Source organism: Nematolebias whitei, chromosome 9 (assembly GCF_014905685.2).
Source record: "Nematolebias whitei isolate Nwh7 chromosome 9, NemWhi1, whole genome shotgun sequence".
Lineage (NCBI taxonomy): Eukaryota > Metazoa > Chordata > Actinopteri > Cyprinodontiformes > Rivulidae > Nematolebias > Nematolebias whitei.
In genome coordinates this window covers 15,398,251-15,404,620 of record NC_056506.1, presented here as the reverse complement: position 1 = coordinate 15,404,620, position 6,370 = coordinate 15,398,251, and positions in this window count along the sequence as shown.

Genomic DNA, 6,370 nt, shown 5'->3' with positions numbered 1-6,370 from the left:
TACATACATACATACATACATACATACATACATACATACATACATTTTCTTCTGCTTGTCTGTGGTCGGGTCGCGGGGGTAGTAGCAGCCTAAGTAGGGAGGCCCAGACTTCCCTCTTCCCAGCCACTTGGTCCAGCTCCTCCGGGGAAATCCCGAGGCGTTCCCAGGCCAGCCGAGAAACATAGTCCCTCCAGCGTGTCCTGGGTCTTCCTCTGGGCCTCCTCCCGTTGGGACGTGTCCGGAACACCTCACCAGTGAGGCGTCCAGGAGGCATCCTACACAGATGCCCAAGCCACCTCAACTGGCTCCTCTCGACGTGGAGAAGCAGCGGCTCTACTCTGAGTCCCTCCCGGATGATCAAGCTTCTCACCCTATCACTGAGGGAGAGCCCAGACACCCTGCGGAGAAAACTCATTTCGGCCACTTGTATCCGAGATCTCGTTCTTTCGGTCACAACCCAAAACTCATGACCATAGATGAGGGTGGGAACGTAGATCGATCGGTAAATTGAGATCTTCGCCTTTTGACTCAGCTCTCTCTTCACCACGACAGACCTGTACAGCGCCCGCTTCACTGCAGACGCTGCACCTATCCGCCTATCGATCTCACGCTCCATTTTTCCCTCATTCGTGAACAAGACCCCAAGATACTTGAACTCCTCCACTTGGGGCAGGACCTCCTCCTTGACCCAGAGAGGGCACTCTTCCCTTTTCTGGCTCAAGACCATGGCCTCGGATTTGAAGGAACTGATCCTCATCCCGGCCGCGTCGCACTGTGCTGCGAACCGCTCCAGCAAAAGCTGTAGATCACGATCTGATGAAGCCAATAGAACTACATCATCTGCAAAAAGCAGAGACACAATCCTAAAGCCACCAAAACGGATCCTCTCAACACCTTGGCTGCACCTAGAAATTCTGTCCATAAAAGTTATGAACAGAATCGGTGACAAAGGGCAACCTTGGCGGAGTCCAACTCTCACTGGGAACAAGCCAGACTTACTGCCGGCGATGCATACCAGGCTCTGACATCGGTCATACAGGGACCTAACAGCCCATATCAAAGGGCCTGTTAACCCCATACTCCCAGAGTACCCCCCACAGGGTTCCCCGAGGGACACGGTCGAACGCCTTCTCCAAGTCCACAAAGCACATGTAGACCGGTTGGGCAAACTCCCACTCACCCTCCAGGACCCTGATGAGAGTAGAGCTGGTCCAGTGTTCCACGACCAGGACCAAAACCGCACTGCTCCTCCTGAATCCGAGATTCGACTATCCGACGGACCTTCCTCTCCAGAACCCCCCAAATAGACCTTACCAGGGAGGCTTAAGAGCGTGATCCCCCTGTAGTTGGAACACACTCTACGGTCCCCCTTTTTAGAATAGGGGGACCACCACCCAGGTCTGCCAATCCAGGGGAACTTCCCCCAATGTCCACGCAATATTGCAGAGTCATGTAAGCCAACACAACCCTACAACATCCAGAGCCTTAAAGAACTCCGGGCGAATCTCATCCACCCCTGGGGCCCTGCCACCGAGGAGCTTTTTAACCACCTCGTTGACCTCGGCACCAGAGATTGAAGGGCCCGACCCTGCGTCCCCAGGCTCCGCTTCCTCAGTGGAAGACGTGCCGGTGGGATTGAGGAGGTCTTCAAAAAGTATTCTGCCCACCGACCCACGACATCCCAAGTTGAGGTCAGCAGCGCACCACTCCCATTATAAACAGTGTTGGTGGCGTACCGCTTTCCCCCCCGAGACGCCGGATGGTGGACCAGAATCGCCTCGAAGCCGTACAAAAGTCATTCTCCATGGCCTCCAAACTCCTCCCATGCCCAAGTTTTTGCCTCAGCGACCACCCGAACCGCATGTCGCTTGGACTGCCGGTACCCATCAGCTGCTTCCGGGGTCCCACAGGCCAAAAAGGCCAGATAGGACTCCTTCTTCAACCTGACGGCATCCCTCACCGATGGTGTCCACCACCAGGTTCAAGGGTTGCCATCATGACAGGCACCGACAACCTTGCGGCCGCAGCTCCGATAGGCCGCCTCGACAATAGAGGCACGGAACATAGTCCACTCGGACTCAATGTCCCCTACCTCCCCCAGAACATGTTCGAAGTTTTCCCGGAGGCGGGAGTTAAAATTCCGTCTCACAGGAGACTGCCAGACGTTTCCATCGAACCCTCACAACATGTTTGGGTCTGCCAGGTCTGACCGGCATCCTCCCCCATCATCAGAGCCAACTCACCACCAGGTAGTGATCAGTGGACAGCTCCGCCCCTCTCTTCACCCGAGTGTCCAAGACATGCGGCTGCAAATCATATGAGACAATGACAAAGTCGATCAAAGAACTGCGGCCTAGGGTGTCCTGGTGCCAAGAGCACATATGGACACCCTTTATGCTTGAACATGGTGTTCTTTATTGACAATCAATGACGAGCACAGAAGTCTAACAACAGAACACCACTCTGGTTCAGATCAGGGGGGCCGTTCCTCCCAACCACACCCCTCCAGGTCTCACTGTTATTGCCCACGTGAGCATTGAAGTCCCCCAGCAGAACAAGGGAGTCCCCAGGAGGTCGCGCTCAGAGCAGTTGCAGCTTCACAGGCTCCCGGTACCATCCCAGTTTTTAGAAGTTTTGATATTGACTCTGTGCCTGACTCTGCGCGATTTATGCGTGTGAACTATAGCCGAACCGAACTGATGAGAATAGGAGCGGATTTGCCACGAAATATAGCAGAAATCAGCAACAAACTCAAAGCTACGCTCGGCAGAATGCAGATCTTAAAGTCATCTACCTGGAAGCTGCAGCAGAGGCGTTCCAGCGGGCAGAAGAGGAAGCGCTGCTCCCGGCTTAAGAGGAGAGGATGCCGGGCGGGGGTTATGGTGAGGCTATGAGCTAACGCTAAAGCCGGTAAACTCCCCATGCCATCTCTCTTTCTGTCGAACGTCCGCTCGTTGGACAACAAGGTGGATTTACTTCGTCTGAGAGCGGGCGCCTCAGAAGAGATGAAGAAGTGTGCGGTGCTTTGCCTCACGGAAACGTGGATTACAAGTGAAACGCCGGACTCAGTCTTCCAGCTGGATGACAGACTTTTTTTTCGAGCGGACCGCTGCAGCGAGCTAACGGGGAAATCACGGGGGGGCGGAGTGTGCATTTACGTGAGTAAAAGTTGGTCCACGAACTGTACTGTTGTAAATAGCTCATGCTCGAAGGCTTTGGAGCAAATAACAGTGAAATGTCGGCCACATTATCTACCCCGAGAGTTCACAGTGACTTTTATCACAGTTGTTTACATTCCTCCGGACGCTAATGCTAATGAATCACTACAGGAGCTACATGATATCATCAGCTCGCTGCAGAACAAACACCCCGAGGCTCTTTACGTTGTAGCCGGAGACTTTAACCACGTGAATCTAAAGGAGTGTCTCCCAAGCTTTAATCAACATGTGACGATTCCGACACGTGGAGACCGCACGCTGGACCGTGTTTACACGAACGTAAAAAATGCATACAAAGCTGAACCCCGCCCCCACCTAGGACTGTCAGACCACATCTCAATCTTCCTGGCTCCTGCTTACATGCCCCCGCTGAGACGCTCCAGACCGGTACAAAAGAAAGTTAAATGTTGGAGCCAGGACAGTGGACCCATACTGAGAGATTGTTTTGATCGAACAGACTGGCAGGTTTTCAGAGAAGCTGCTGAAAATGGAGGTTCGCTTGATCTTGACCAATACACATCCTCAGTACTGGGTTACATTAGTACATGTACTGACACAGTCTCCACTATCAGAAATGTTAAAAGCTACCCAAACAGAAAACCTTGGCTGAATGCAGAGGTGCGTACCCTGCTGGAAGCCAGGAACACTGCCTTCAGGTCTGGAAACTCAGAGGAGCTGAGTAGGACAAGAAAAGAGCTGGTTGCTGGTATTAAGAGGGCCAAGGCCGCATATGCAAAGAGGATCGAGGGTCAATTCATCTCACAAGACCCTCGGAGCATGTGGAGGGGCATTAAGTGCATAACAGATTATAAAGGAAGGAGCGAACAATGTCCCAAAGACCCATCTCTGCCTGATGCCCTCAACAAGTTCTATGCACGCTTTGAAGACCCGAACAGACCACCCAGCACCAGACTCACCTCGCCACCGGATGAAGAGCATCTCAGCGTGACCTCAGCAGAAGTAAGGAGTACCTTCAGGAGGATTAATCCGCACAAAGCAACTGGCCCAGACAACATCCCCGGAAAAGTGTTGAAGGAATGTGCTGATCAGCTCTGTGAGGTGCTGGCAGACATCTTTAACACCTCACTTACCCTGGAGACAGTTCCCACCTGCCTGAAGACTGCCACCATCATCCCAGTCCCAAAAAGCTCTACAGTGACTGGTCTGAATGACTATCGGCCAGTGGCCCTCACCCCGATAGTCGCTAAATGCTTCGAAAAACTGGTCATGACTCACGTCAAAACAACCATCAACATCAACGAGGACCCTCATCAGTACGCATACCGTGAGAACCGATCAACAGAGGATGCAATCTCCTCTGTGGTCCACACTGCACTCAACCACCTGGAGCAGAAAAACTCTTACGTCCGTATGCTCTTTGTGGACTTCACATCCGCCTTCAACACCATGATCCCCCAAACCCTGATGGACAAACTATCCACACTAGGACTAAGCCCCTCCATTTGCAACTGGGTACTAGACTTCTTAACAAACAGACCACAGTTAGTGAGGATCCACAACCTCTCCTCCTCCACCATAACCCTCAGCACTGGCTCTCCTCAGGGATGTGTGTTGAGCCCCCTTCTGTTTACTCTGCTCACATATGATTGTGCAGCTACCCATCCAGGCTGTCACATTGTAAAGTTTGCAGATGATACAGCGGTGGTGGGATGCATCACAAACAATGATGAGTCCAGCTACAGGCAAGAGGTGGAACACCTGGAGAGCTGGTGCAGAGAGAATAACCTTCACATCAATGTGAAGAAGACAAAGGAGATGATTGTGGACTTCAGAAGGAACAAAAACACCTACACCCCCCTGAACATAAGAGGATCTGCGGTGGAAGTGGTCTCCAGCTACAAGTACTTGGGTGTACACATGAATGACAACCTCAGCTGGAGCAACAACACCACCAGCCTGATCAACAAAGCTCATCAGAGACTCTACTTCCTCAGACGGCTGAGGCGAGCTGGTCTGGGAAGCTCAGTCCTCACCTCCTTCTACAGGTGTGCAGTGGAGAGCATCCTGTGCTCGAGCATCAATGTGTGGCATGGAGGCTGCACAGCTGCAGAAAGAAAAGCTTTACAGAGAGTGGTGAAGGTTGCACAGAAATCTGTTGGAATCAGTCTCCCCACCATCACAGACATCTACACCTCCAGATGCAGGAAGAGGGCCACCTGCATCATGAAGGACCCCACCCACCCAGCACACACACTTTTTGCCCCACTCCCCTCAGGAAGGAGGTTAAGGAGCATTAAGTGTAGAACCACTAGACTGAGGAACAGCTTCTACCCTGAGGCTGTTAGACTCATGAATCTCTAACTAGAATAATCACTGTGAAAAACCATATCATGTTGCTGCTGATCTGTTTCATGTTGCTGCTGATCTGTTTCAATGTTGATGTGTTCATGCGTGCACATCTGCTCACAGACTCATGTTCATGTTTGTGCTGATGTTCAATGTTTTATGTTATGAGTGCTTAGTGTATATTTGGTTGATGTTTTTCTTGGTTCATATCTTGGATGTTATTGCTGTTTTTCTTATACATTTTATTGTTGGATGTAACTGGGACCTTGTGTACATAATTTCGCTCCACCACATGTACCACATGAGGTGCGAATGACAATAAAGAAACTCTGACTCTGACTCTGACTCTGAAGGACTCCAAAAAGGGTGGGTAATCTGAACTGCCGTTTGGTGCATAAGCACAAACGACAGTCAGAACCCGTCCCCCCACAAGTAGGCGGAGGGAGGCCACCCTCTCATTCACTGGGGTGAACCCCAACACACAGGCACCAAGATGGGGGGCAATAAGTATGCCCACTCCTGCTCGGTGCCTCTCACCAGGGGCAACTCCAGAGTGGAAGTGTCTCCAGCCCCTCTCAAGAAAACTGGTTCCAGAGCCAGAGCCATGCGAAGAGGTGAGTCCGACTATTTCTAGCCGGAAACTCTCAGCCTCACACACCAGCTCAGGCTCCTTTTCCATCAGTGAGGTGACATTCAACGTCCCAATAGCCAGCTTCTGTAGCCGAGGATCAGACCGCCAGGGTCCTCGCCCTCGGCCACCACCCATCCCACATTGCACCCGACCCCTTTGGCCCCTCCCACAGGTGGTGAGCCCATGGGAAGGGGGACCCACGTCTCCTCTTCGG